At 41.4% G+C, this 13,148-nt stretch overlaps 1 long non-coding RNA gene across 1 annotated transcript; it reads left to right on the top strand.

Annotated features, from left to right (window-relative positions):
- The first annotated feature begins 826 nt into the window (after positions 1 to 826).
- LOC124326022 lies at positions 827 to 1,682 on the top strand. Its single transcript, XR_006915506.1, has 3 exons — positions 827 to 1,077; positions 1,150 to 1,309; positions 1,379 to 1,682. It is a non-coding gene; the product is annotated as an uncharacterized LOC124326022 (long non-coding RNA).
- Positions 1,683 to 13,148: the final 11,466 nt, after the last annotated feature.

Genomic DNA, 13,148 nt, shown 5'->3' with positions numbered 1-13,148 from the left:
TGATTGGAACCAGTCAAACAGTAAAAATCCAGCAAACACCAGAATTAATCATGCGAGACATGGATCTGAAAAGCATAGTTTGCAACCTAATACGTCCAGCAACAGCATTGACACAATTGAAGATGACGGCAATATTTCAAAAAATATTCAATTACCGTTTTCAGGTGAATATTAAAAATACCAGCACTATCAATATTTATTTTTTTTACCCAAAATGTATCAATTTACAATTAATATTGTTTAGGCCAAGCTGTGCATTTTTCTACTAGACATCGTCCAGTAAATTACGGTTACTCTGTTCCATCATTAAGCGATGAAGAAGACTCTACGGACACTAGGACTTCTGCTATGGAACCTGAGAAATCAAAAACCAAATCGTTTCATGAAAGTTACACCAATCATTCAGTTACTAAAGCAAAATTAGCGCTGCCATCAACAAGTATGGCAGGTGGGGCAATTGTCTTCAGATTTTTAGTATCAAATGGAATATAAATCTTTTTACGGCACGGTTTTAATTTTTTAGGGAAATTGAATTAAGACAAAGGAAAGATTTTGTTACCATCATCCAATCTGTTTCTGCTTTTTCGTTTCGCCAATGACAAGACGGCTCCTGAATCCCAACCCCATTATTCCCTTTACGACAATGGCAACGCATCTCCGAGATCCGAGCCATATTATTCCCGGTACGAAAATAACAAAGCGTCTGCTGTTTCTCGACCTCAAAACTCACTCAGAACCGTTAAATTTCGAAATAATAGTAGTTTATCTTTCTGGTATTTTAAAAAATAATTATCGCTGCAATGGCAATGCTAACATTCTTTATTATTTTCAGAAACTTCGTCACAGCTCTTTCATCGAGGCATAGTCGAAGCAAACTTTGGAATCCAGGATAATCAGAAGTTAACAAGTGGATTATTTGAACGAATGAAGTCGATAGAGTGGGCTCTTCAAAAGAAAATTTTAAATAATGAGCCAGAGCCAGAAGGTTTTAATTTTTAAATCTTCCCACTCACTTCAATGTTGGAATTTGAAGAAGTGAACGACCAGCTCGAGCCTTTTCATGCTCGAAAATCTTTAGTAAGTATAATATGTACTGAAAACTGTATTGAATTAATGTGTTCCTCATTACTTATATTTTTTTTTGGCTAGAAGGAGAAACTTGCAGTAATTGGAGGAAAAAGTCTTGCAAGTGTAGTGAGGAAAATCCTAAAAAAGGTTCTGGATAAGGAGTTCGGCAAGCAATTTAGCTGATACGGGCGACGAGGAAATTGCATCTTGGGATCCTCTCTTCTTGGAAAAATAATACTAGGTACGAGATAACAATTTTTTACTTTTCTCCGCATAAACTAATACCAGAAATATACTTTTATAATACCAGAATCAGCTACTTCTAGTAAGACATTACCCATTACAGAAACAGAGGCCATTGACGCAGCAATGTCTTGGCTTCGCCAGTCAAAGGATAAGAAGACTAACGCTAATTGAAACATCAGCCCTATCAACCGTGGTTTCCTCGATCAACACAGAACATTACATTTTCATTATTTTAGTTTTGAATTTAGGCGATTTCTTTATTCATTGTCGTTTCTTTTAATTAACACAACTAAATTGCAATGAGCGGTTTTCGTGTTGAATTTATTCTCTTTGTATTTATTGTAAGAAATACAGTTTCTCGGTTTTTATATGATATTTAAAAAATTATTTAGAAAGCACATGCACGTTAATATTAAATGAAAGTTAGAATTCAAAGCCCTAGCACGTCTTATTTACATCCAAAACGGTTAAAAATGCAACGTCCGTCTTTAAGATAACTTTTGGGTACTAAACGGGGCGGTCAAAGGTAGAGCAAGAAGCCGTCCATGGGACATCCATAACGGACATCCATTGAATGTCCTATGGACCACACTGTGCTATATGGGTCCTCTATATCTCCTATGATGATCGGCCTTTGGTTTACAGTCACCACTGTGCTTCACTGCTGTTTATCCTGGCCCTCTCTTCTCTCTCTCCCTTCTTTTTTTTCCACCACGCTAAGAAAAAGGTTCTCTCTCGACTACGCTCTACTTTCCTTTCGATATTTTGTTATTCTTCGAAAGTGTTACTCGTCAACGTTAACCTGGTAGAATGCCTGTGAACAATACAGAAGCCTCTGACGCAATTTATTTTCGTGCATTTCTTACACAAGATCAACAAAAGAATCAACAAGATATTAGTATCTAAAATTTCAATCCCTCCTGATTTAGTCGATGCGAGTCAAAAGCCAAACATATACGGACTCCCAACAACCAGAGAGAAGTGGTTAAAAAATCTGGATGATCACTCAATTCCGCTTGCTAGGCTTACTTTATCCTCGTTTGACTCCGGCTAACCTGGGAATTCGACTTACTCCGGCTCTGGCGTCTTTGGTGGCCACGAGATCAGCGTTTCCATTTAAGGAGCTGTCGGCAGTTTAATGTATGCTGCCAATAACACTCCCCGATTTTAATTACGCTCTTTGAACAGCTGCACTGGTCTGCTGTGAAGAATATCCTTGCCTATCTCAAGGGCACTTTCCACATTGGGAACTTCTTCAGCAGGAATTCTAGAATGGGTATTCTGTTAACCTACTCGGACATTGATTACGCTGGATGCCTCCAAACCCGTCACGCTACAACCAGATATGTCCTTATTATAAAAGGAGGTCCAGTTGCCTGAACCTAATTCTCTACGAGGAAGTTGATTATCTGGATTTACATAACATCAATGTTGTTTACTTACCACAAAACCCCCACAAAAGCCCGTAAGCAAAGAGCCACTTGATAGAGTATTCGGTAGCATCTCACTATCGGCCGGAATGTCAGAAAGGGGATTCATAAACCATGCATTAATTTCATGAAAACCCGACTCGATCTTGTCCAGTAATTGTATTAAGAAGTCTTTCTTGACTCCTCCCAAATTGACTCCTTCTTCGCCGATATATTTCAGATGACGAAAGATAACCTTGACCTTATCAAACTAAATTTTGACTGGTATTGTACTTGAATTGATCATTTTGCAGTAGGCAATTGACCCGTCTAAGTAATAGACTGACGGACAATTTTTTTTTCATTTCTGAAAGAGGAATTTGAGATTGCTCCGGCATCAGTCGCGTTTTGCTCCTTTAGCTCTTCAAGCAAGTGTCTCTCATTACCCATCTCGAGCAAATCAGTTTTGGTTGGCTCAGTCACTTCAGTTTGCTGACATGATTGTGTGTGTTGTTTCAGTTCGGAAGGAAAAATAGTTGCGGATTTGCCGGCACAAGAAAGGAATTGCTAGTTCCTCGTTCTCAAATGGGGAGGGTCTAACATATATTTTGCCGTTGTTTAATCCCTGCAAATATTATGAAAAGAAACCCCGAAATCGGTTGTCGCTGAAACGTTGCAAAAAAAATTGCACCATCCTGCCATCTTGGAAGGGCGGTTCTTAAAATCACGTGATTAAATTCTTAAAATCACGTGTTCCTTATCACAAATGCATTTTTGAAATGAAGCAAAAGAAGAATTTTGCACGTTGTGACAATTACAACAAAGAAATAAACTCAAAACATTCAGTTTTTATAAAACAACTCAGCATTGGCCAAGGACACAATACATAGTTCAAAAACCACTACAAAAAAATTGATGCAGCCGGTTATGAAAGAAATGCACTTAAATTTTGTACGGTTTGCTCCTTTGTCGATGTTTAAGTATAAACAAAAAAACCGAGGCCAATTTCAGCCAACGCGAAGATGAAATTGAGTAGGTTGAGAGCCAGGCCCTGAGCTAAAGTAAAAATCTAAAGTATTATTTTGACAAGGCTCGCTGGTAGTGTTTGGCCTTCAACGAACTGGATCTGGGGGGTAGACTTTTCCCTGATGGGCTGCTTCTCTCGTTCTTGGTGGTTTTTTCCGGGGATGACGCGGTTTTCGATGTTGTCGATAGGTAGTAAGCTTCTCCATGGCTTCTCTTGTTCTTCTACCGTGGGCATCTCGTTTGTGCTGTTGATTTCTGTTCCTTCTCATGTTACCTCGGTCCTGAAACCCCGTACCGTTTTCTTGTGGGTGTATACCGACCTGTGTTCCAGGTTTGTTACCAGAATCAATGTTGATGGTCTATCGCCTGGCACGAGGGCTCTTCCTGGTGTTGGTCCTCGTCTCTTTGTTGGCTCGTGCATTCAAGGGCAACCGTCTTCTGTTGGTGTTGTCGCTTCTGTTTGCTCGATCTCCACGGCTACCATGGATATTGCAGGGATTTTTATTCCAGTTTTTGCTATGATTTTGTTTCTTGGTGTTGGTGTTGGGTCCTCTATTGCCATTTGTACTAGTAGATCGCCGAAACGCATCTTTGGTTTTCTGGTCCCGTATTTGATCTGGAGTTTCTTGAACCGTATGAGTACGTCGTTGCCCAGCTGTAGGTTAATCCCGCTCACCTCCAGTACGAGTACGTTAGCTTGTATGGTTGTGGTGCCGATTGTTATTGTTATTTCTAATCTCCCTATCGGGTGTGTTCGTTGTCCGTTCACCATCACGATCGAGGGTCCGCCCCACGTCTTGAGCTCTAGGGCCATCTCAGAGGCAAGTTTGGGGGATACGATTGACACGTCTGCTCCTGTATCAGTTACTGCTTCGGCCTTCTTTGTTGGTTTTTTTTTCCTTTTTTCACCTCTTCTAGGAGAATTTGTCCTAAGTCGATTTGTAGTAGGGGGATCTCTTGGTGGTTTTCTTCGTCTGATGTGCTAATCACGGCGACTGTCTTGTTGTTCTCTATTTCTCCATCGTTCTTTTTCTTTTGGCAGTATCTCTTGATGTGACCTTCGCCCTTGCAGTAGAAACAGATCGGGCGCCCGTCTGCTGTCCTCCCTGGTGGGGCTGATTGTGCGCTCTGATTTGTTGTTGTTCTGATGTCTGCTCGGCTCCTCTCTCGTATTCTTCCTTGTTTCTTCATCAATACAATTTCTCCTTGTAGTTGTTGTACTACTTCTAGTAGTTGTTTGATCGTGGGTTTATCGTTGTTTCTGTCGGTTTGTTGGTCTCTTCCTACAGCTGCGACTCTCGATTCTTCTTCTTTCTCCTTTTCCTTGGACAGCATGTGGACCGCCCATCATTTGTTGTACGCTAGTTTGGCTGCTTTCGGTGTGTCTCCTTACTGCTGCTAGGAAGTCGGCGCACGTCTAAGGTTGTAGGACCCAGATTTTTTCTACGAATGTTGGTTTTAGGCTTTCGTACAGGTGGTGTAATTTAGCCTCTTCTGACATGTTTGGGTCCATCAGCCGGCACAGGTTAATTATCTCATAGTAGTACTCCGCTGCGGGTTCATTGATGCCTTGCTTCCTTTTCCTCAGTCTGCTTTCTTGATAGCCGTCATAGCTGTCTTGTAGGAATTCTCTGATGAAGGTGGGCCGAATTCCACTTATGGCCGAAGTTGCGGCTAGCTGTTGCGTTGCTCCTACTGCTGCAGTGTCGCCCCAGTCGTTGAGTGGGGTCAGACACTGGAACCATTGTCTTGCTGGGCCTTCAAGGTAGATGCCAAAATTCGCCCTTTTGTTTTAACCCTGATTTACCGAAGAATACGGGAGGTGCTTTAAATTTGATCAATCCAGCGGCCATGTTTATTGTGGGTGGTGCTGGCGGTCCTGGTTGTTGGTGGGGTTGTGCGGGGGGTCGGGTGGTTCCGGTCGGGTGTTGTGTTGTTCCTCCTGTTGGGTGTGGCTGAGTTGGTGCTCTGGTCGGTTGTGGTGACGCTCCTCCTGTCGGCTGCGGTGACGCTCCTCCTGTTGGGGGTGGTAGGGTTGGTGTTCAGGTCGGTTGTGGTGACGCTCCTCCTGTCGGTAAGGGGGTGCTCCTTCTAGTGGGGGTGGTAGGGTGGGTGTTTTGGTCAGTTCCGGTATCGGCTTCCCTGTTGCTGGTGTCTGCTTTGTTGTCGGTGAATCAAGTATTGCACTTCCGTTACTTGGTGTCGTGTTCAGAAATGTTGTGAGCTGGCCCACTGCTCCTTCTGGGCTATCTGGATCTTCTTCTGACTCTGATTACAGGAATGTGTATCTGAGTTCGGTTTCTGTTGGCTCTGGGTGGGGTCCGGTTGCTGTTCGTTGCTTTCAAAGCCTTACTGCTGTGTAGAGCTCGTCCTCGTCGTCGTCGTTTGCTGTTAGGGATTCTTTGTTTCGTACTGGGGATAATAGATCTTGATCGTTGAAGACTTCGTCCTCACCCTCTCTCGTTGGGGTCTGCTGGTGCAGGTCTCCTCGTGTGTGTCCTGCGAGGTCTGTCGTGTCCCAAGACAAGGATGGTCTGGATCCTTGGTTCGACCTGTCACCTTCTTCGTGTGTCGGTCCTCTTGGGGTTGTTAGGTCGGTGTTTGTCGTTGGCGACTCTTTCGTCGTACAGTATGCCTGGCTCTTGTCTGCAAAACCACTTTATCTTCCTTTGTGTTCGCCGGGCTTGGCGCCGTGTTGCTGTACTGATCTTGATTGTGTTGCGTCCACGCTTCCTGCTGCTTCTTGATCACGGAGCGGGTGTCTCTTGCCTGCCTGGCTGGTGAAATTGCACTTCTGTCTTGCGCTGTTCTCGGCTGGGATTTCCTCGAGGTTTTCTCCTGGTTCGATTCTGAGGGCTGTGTGTTTCGTCTTTTCGCGCTCGATCTGGGATGTGGTTCTTCTTGTCACCAGCGGCCGGGATGGTGACGCCGCAATTCCCTATATGCGCTTGCTGCTGTATCCACTCATTCACTCCTTTTCCGCCTCACTCTTTCTTCGTCGATAGGGATGTTCTATTCAATCGGAAATTCGGGTCCGTGATCCTATGTGTCGGCAGTTTACACAAGTCCCAGATCTCTAGGGCGTGCCTCTTCCGATTTTATAGACTAGTACAGGCTAATTGGGTATGCGTTTGTGTAGTTTGGGCTTACCGTTAAAATCTCCACCATGTAACAAGGCGGCGAATAGGATTGAGGAATTGTATTGCGAGTCACGATAATCGTTGAATACAGAGACTGAGAGCGAGAAGCTCTTTAACGGACCCTTTTATGCTGGGTATGTGGATCTATATGAGACGGTTATACATGGTCGGTGGATCTATATGAGAAGGTAATATGTGCTAATACGTACATGGGTCAGCGGATCTATGTGATAGGCTAATACAGTTCTGCCTTTTGTTCGGGTTCTAATGCTATTTCCTTTAGAGGCTTATGAGACATCCGTTACAATATATATTTTTAAAAGCTGAAGTGAAAAAAATGAACGAAATATTGTGACGATTTGGGCGCTAAAATTGCCTACTTGCTGGCCGAGGTAACAAACCGAACAATGATCGGTGATGCTTGAACACCGAGAGAAATCTCTGATGGACCGAGTGGGCTCTAGGTTTGGCCGGCATCCATTTTTGGAGACCTCGTACTCAGCAAAACATAGTTTTCCTCCTGTTAAAGAGCACGTTGTTGTCGCTCGTTTTTTTGAAGAGGTATCGTAAAAGCGTGACGAGCTCTTCGTATATTCCCGAAGAAGTCTGCAGATCGGCGTCCGTAATGAATTGATTGAGTGACATCGTGTAATTGGGATCGTGTATCTGGCATCCCAAGTGATGCTGCAACTGATGTTACACTTTGGCGGTGACTAAATAAAAAGTGTGGCGTTGCTTCACTAGAAATTCAATTAAATAGAGCCGACATGGCATGCGGACGAAATCGGCAAAGGGAAAAGAAATCAAGAGTGAGGTGTCAGTGTAAGGTAAGCATCACCATCGTTGGAGAATGACGTTGCCGGCGACCCATGAATGAAATGTAAAATCACTGTGAAGGCCGGATGCGGGGCATAACAATAAGTTTCGACAAATTGTACCCTAGTGTTGTGTGACTAGTGGAAAAAATGTGCGTCAGCGCGTGAGGGAAACGTTCGCTGATGGAATCGCCAGAGAAACCCTCTGAGGGCACACATTAAAATTCCAAATACGATGAGTTATTAAGGATTGATATGAGATGAGAACCAACTGCGACATATTTTGACGTAGGCAACGAATGGTCAAGTAGTTGTATTCAATAAAAAGAGAAAAAATCGAGACAAGGAACAACAGCATGCTAGCAAAAAAATCCACGGCGTCGTCTACCTAGCGCTTGCTGGCAGGTAAAAAACAATTAAGCCACTGCCTAGTTGTATTCAAATACTGCTTGATTCTCGCACTTTCTGTCCTGCACATACATCATTACCTCCTCATAAACACATTTTTTCAACTATCATGCTCCTTACTCACTTTTACCCTTTGCGCACTATCAAGATGGTCTACGGTATGAAGAAAGCCGATTTACCGCCATTGAAACTATTTCTTCTGACCCTAAAAATATTATCATGATTCCATGGGCGTCACCAATCCACTGTGTGCCAAGCATCTTTATAAAACTTAAGTTTCACTTTCATTTGCTTGATTTACCCCATCCTTTTATGCTTCCCTAAAAAAATTTGGTAGCCATTGACAAAAGTTTGGATTTAAAAAAGGATGAAAGTTTTAATGTAGGTTATGGCCAAATACTCCGAACTTGAAAAAATGAAAGAAATTAATTGGAATTTCCATGATATGCTTTAAAGAATATTTGCGTTTCTTGCTCAGTTTAGGAGCAATAATTTAGAAATTTACAGAGCCTTTGGTTTAATAGCCCACCTCATGGGTGATTGTTGTAACGGATTCAACTATTGATCTATTCTCCATATCGCTTATTTTTCCTTTCTACAATTTTTATCCTTTTCCATGCAATTTTTTACTTTTTTTATATTTCGGTTTTTCAAGTGAAATTGCTTTTATCACATTTGAAACTTATATTTAACCATTAAACACAAATTGTATACAAACGATTTCTGTTTCATCTTTTTTTCAAACTCCATAAGCGTTCCTGTAAGTGATATAATATAACCCATAAGTGATTGCGCGCAGGTAAAGTACAAAATTTTAGACATTTAGATTTCAGGAAAAATAAACATTTTCAATCTAAATATTAGAAGAAAGAAGCACAACACCGTCATCATAAAGGGTAATAATTTAAAAATACATTTAGGTACCTTTACATAATATGCACGTGAGTAATATCAGATGTGAGAAGACTAAAACGATTCTAAATCCAATCCACATTTCCGTTCTGTTTGCTTTTTCTGTTCTTTCAACGAGGACATATTGGTAAAGCTATCTGTCCTTTCCATCAGGGGACACTATCGCGGTGTTAAAAATCACTTTAACATAAGAATTTAAAACATTAAAATTCTCTTCGAAATGGGACAAATGATTTCTTTCATTCTTGATTACAGGTAATGGCTAATTACGCCGGCTAATTACATCGGTTATGTGTTATTTGGGCTCAGTGACGATGGCGTCAAAATTAAAAATGAGTTTAAGTACATTTTTTTTCTTTTCTGCTTTTTTTTATTATAGGCTAAAAATAGTAAGCCTTGCGTTACAATAATAACTTGAAAAGACTAGGAGAGGAACTTTCTCCAAGTGAAGCTAGAATGTGGTATCTACGTTGTTTCCTCCCCTTAATGCTATCATGGATTTCAAATACCAGATATTGGAATTTATTAATTCCTATTTGAGGAATGATGGATATAATTCTTATGTAATTTTCTAGTCAACCCTTTTACACTTTGAAAATATAAATGCAGAATTTTTTCAAGATTCAAGTGCTGTCCCAAAACATTAATATATTGTCCAAAAACATTTTCCTATTAAGCAATCTACTAACTGTATCTACTAACTGTATATGAAATTTAATACGCAAGTTTTTGTCTTTTTTAAGAAAAAACAACAACAATAGATCTCTCTAGATCCCGTCAAGCTCTGTGAGAAGCTTTAGGTCCCATCAATAGAATAAGAAGATGAGTGAAATTTACTAAGAAAATATTAGTCTCTTATGGCTTCCATTGCAATTTACCTTGACGTCTGGCAAGGGGAGGAAAATTGTATTCTTGGTCTCTTCCTTCCAACGATCATGATGCTTTAGTCAAAATTGTCAGAGCTAGTATTGGAGATCTTTTTTTGATTTTTTTTTTTATTCTGACGATTGTGTTTTAGCGGCCTTCTCACACCCAGCGTTTAAGTTTGCCTGACTAAAAGGTGACGCTGAAAATATCGAGCTCGACAAAAACTTTCTGTCCGAATCGCGACATCAAGAAAATCCGCCGTCTAACAATGAACTGTTCTTTTGAGGAGTATGATTCTCCGACGACAGACAAAATCTACCTCTTGGCCTATTTATGCGACAAGGATAAAACTCTCTTGTCAAACTAAATATCCTGAACACTCCTAAAGGGCTTTAATTTTAACTCAAACTCGATAAAAAAATTTTTGTGAAAAAGTAGCTAGCAGACAACAAATTTCCATATATGATTTATAGCTAATATGACATATCTAGGGCAATAACCCGGGTCATGAAATCCCTGGCCGCTGCCCGGTTTGAAAGAGAAAACCTAAAAAACGTAAACCCAATCAAGGTATTTTTAACGAGGCGGGTGCCAGGACGGTTTTCGGTCCAACCCGAGTGGCTTCGCCTTGGGTGTCCCATTTTACACTTTTTGTCGAATTTTTTATCGCGCTTCATAATTTGGGTTGCATTTTTAGTAAAAAAACGCATTCCACTAGTTATTTTTCCAATAAAATAATATTTAGGTTCCCCACAACGCAAAAACCCGTTTTTGGACTGTTTTTTTCTTTGTGTTTTGGGTTTCATAACTCCCGAACATTTAAAATTTTTAATATGGACTGAAGTAATTTATGTTCATTGGCCAATTTTAAATACATGTCCCAAGTCCCCGATTCAGTCAAGAATTGCGAAACCATCAAGATATTTCGGTTAGTAAACGTACTTTAAAAAAAATTCTTGATACTAACAACATATACGGACACCTTAAGGACCAGCAAATGCTTGATAAAGGTGAAATCTGTGATGAACTACGAGCTATAGCTGAATCCGTTGGTGAGTGGGGCAATAAACTGTTGGAAGAAGACGTTTTTACCCGCGAGTATTACAGGGAATTGCTGAAGCTTACTTTAGTGTATCTTCGCGTGGTTGTGTACCCTTTCAAATTTCGAAAACCAGGTGTGTTCTAGGAAGAATTATGATTGAAATGATGTGCTGTTTTATAAACTACTGTAGCTTAATCTCGTTTGCTCTCTTTTTTAAATAAAGGCTCCCACCATCGCGCTAGGTTTATGGCGTATGCTATATACTATTTGAAGATGCAGCTTCTATCCAATTCATTCGTCTGTTGATGAGGTGTGAGGCGTCAAAAAGATGGCGAATTTCATAGCTTTGTCTTATACAGAAGCATTTTTATAGTCCCGCCTTGCATCTGCTGCCCCATCATCCGATCTAAAGTTTCCGTCATTGATGAAAATATTCGCCAGGGAAAATAAGTCGGCTGCAGAACTTTGTGTTAAATCTGTTTTGAACCATTTGTGGTATTTGTCAGAAGAATTAGTGGTTTTTGCAATATTTGAGAACGATCTACCTTCGGCACTTAGACTAGACATGGTTCCAAGGCTTCTGTGTATTCTCCGCCCAACTCGTTACATATCGCAAAAGCCTAAATTCCCGAAATTTGATCCATTGCTAATTGATTTCCCAAGGCAACTCATTACTTTTCTAGGACCAAGAAGCTGGTTGCTTTTTTATTTGCTGGAGCTTAAAGAAGAACAATTAGATTGGATGCATTCTACATCAGTTGATAACTGGGAAAAATGACCGGATATAAAACAACGGAAAAAAATCGTTCGCTCTCTCAAAGTCGTTAACCACACTTCCGGCTTACTACTACATCTGGCAGCCCAACCACCTCAATCACTACCTACCCGGTACTCATCATCTGGCCGGATTCAACTGATGGGAAAGTTTTAAAACCCTGCATGCTCACTGCCATATCTGCATGAACAACCTACTTTATTGCTGATTTCTGGCGGAGCTTACCCAGTTATTCTCTCATACATCTGCATATGCTAATTCCGATTTCTGCATCACGCTGCGGCTCGAGTTTTCAACTTTCTTCACTAGGTAGCCTCCATCCAGCACTCCAACAACGTCACTAGATGGCAGCTGCCGATGAGGCATGCCAGAATGACGCTTGGCATCGAGGAATAAAAGAAATAATGATCCCTGGAATGAATAGCTCTATCTGGATTGACGTTTATAGCCACTTTAACTATCGGAGTCTCTCGATGCTCCCTACATCTACATCATATCATCATATTTTATTACTCGGGCAAGCAAAATTTTAAGAACTTAGCTACATACTGATCATCTGGGTGCCAGCCGTCTCTTCGTTTACAGCTCTCTCCGACCACACCGATTCTACTACACCGACTCTACTACACCGACTCTACTACACCAACTCTACTTCACCGACTCTACGACACCGACTCGGGGCAGCCTCTGGTTTGTCCGCCCTATGGTGGGTGGTCAGCCTCTCGACGAACTACTCCGCCGGCGCCATTTTGGCCGATTGCTCCGACTAAACACCCGGATATTTCACCCAGCTACTTCACGGTGCTCCTTCTCTCAGCTGCTACACCGAAGAGATGGAAAAGGCTTGCGGGAACGAGGCATGCACCAACACTTTCTCCAGCTTCATCAACAGAAAGAAATTCTGCTCGGCTGCCTGCTACCCTTCATTCATCGCTACTGCAGCTGCCAAGCGTCTGGGCCGTGGCCAGAAATCAGTCATTCCAGCTCCAGCCTTTAGCCTACCAGCTGCCTCACCAATCTACGCTGAGTCTCCTCCCAGCTCTCCAGCTGTCCTAAAAACGGTTTTTTTCATTGTGGGGACCCTAAATATTATTTTATTGGAAAAATAACTAATGGAATGCACATTTTGACTAAAAATACAACCCAAATCATGTAGTGCGATCAAAAATTCGACAAAAAGTGTAAAATGGGACACCCAGGGCTTCGACTTCTAGTAGTCGCATAGAGAATCTCGTTATGCAATATGCCAACGACTGAAAGAAATACGAAAATAGAACAGCTTAACAAATTTCCGCCCAAAAGTAGAATTAATGGTAGAAAAGGACCTCCAGGAGTATCAAGAAGGCAGTATTGTTGTGGCACTCATAGAAAATTGAAGAGTTTATTTGTATCAATTTTCGTTTGTACTAAAATACAAATATAATTTGTAAATGTCAAGCA

The sequence above is a fragment of the Daphnia pulicaria genome, chromosome 2, assembly GCF_021234035.1.
Source record: "Daphnia pulicaria isolate SC F1-1A chromosome 2, SC_F0-13Bv2, whole genome shotgun sequence".
NCBI classification, from domain to species: Eukaryota; Metazoa; Arthropoda; class Branchiopoda; order Diplostraca; family Daphniidae; genus Daphnia; species Daphnia pulicaria.
Note: the sequence above shows the minus strand (reverse complement) of the source record. Positions and strands in the feature narration are given on the sequence as shown.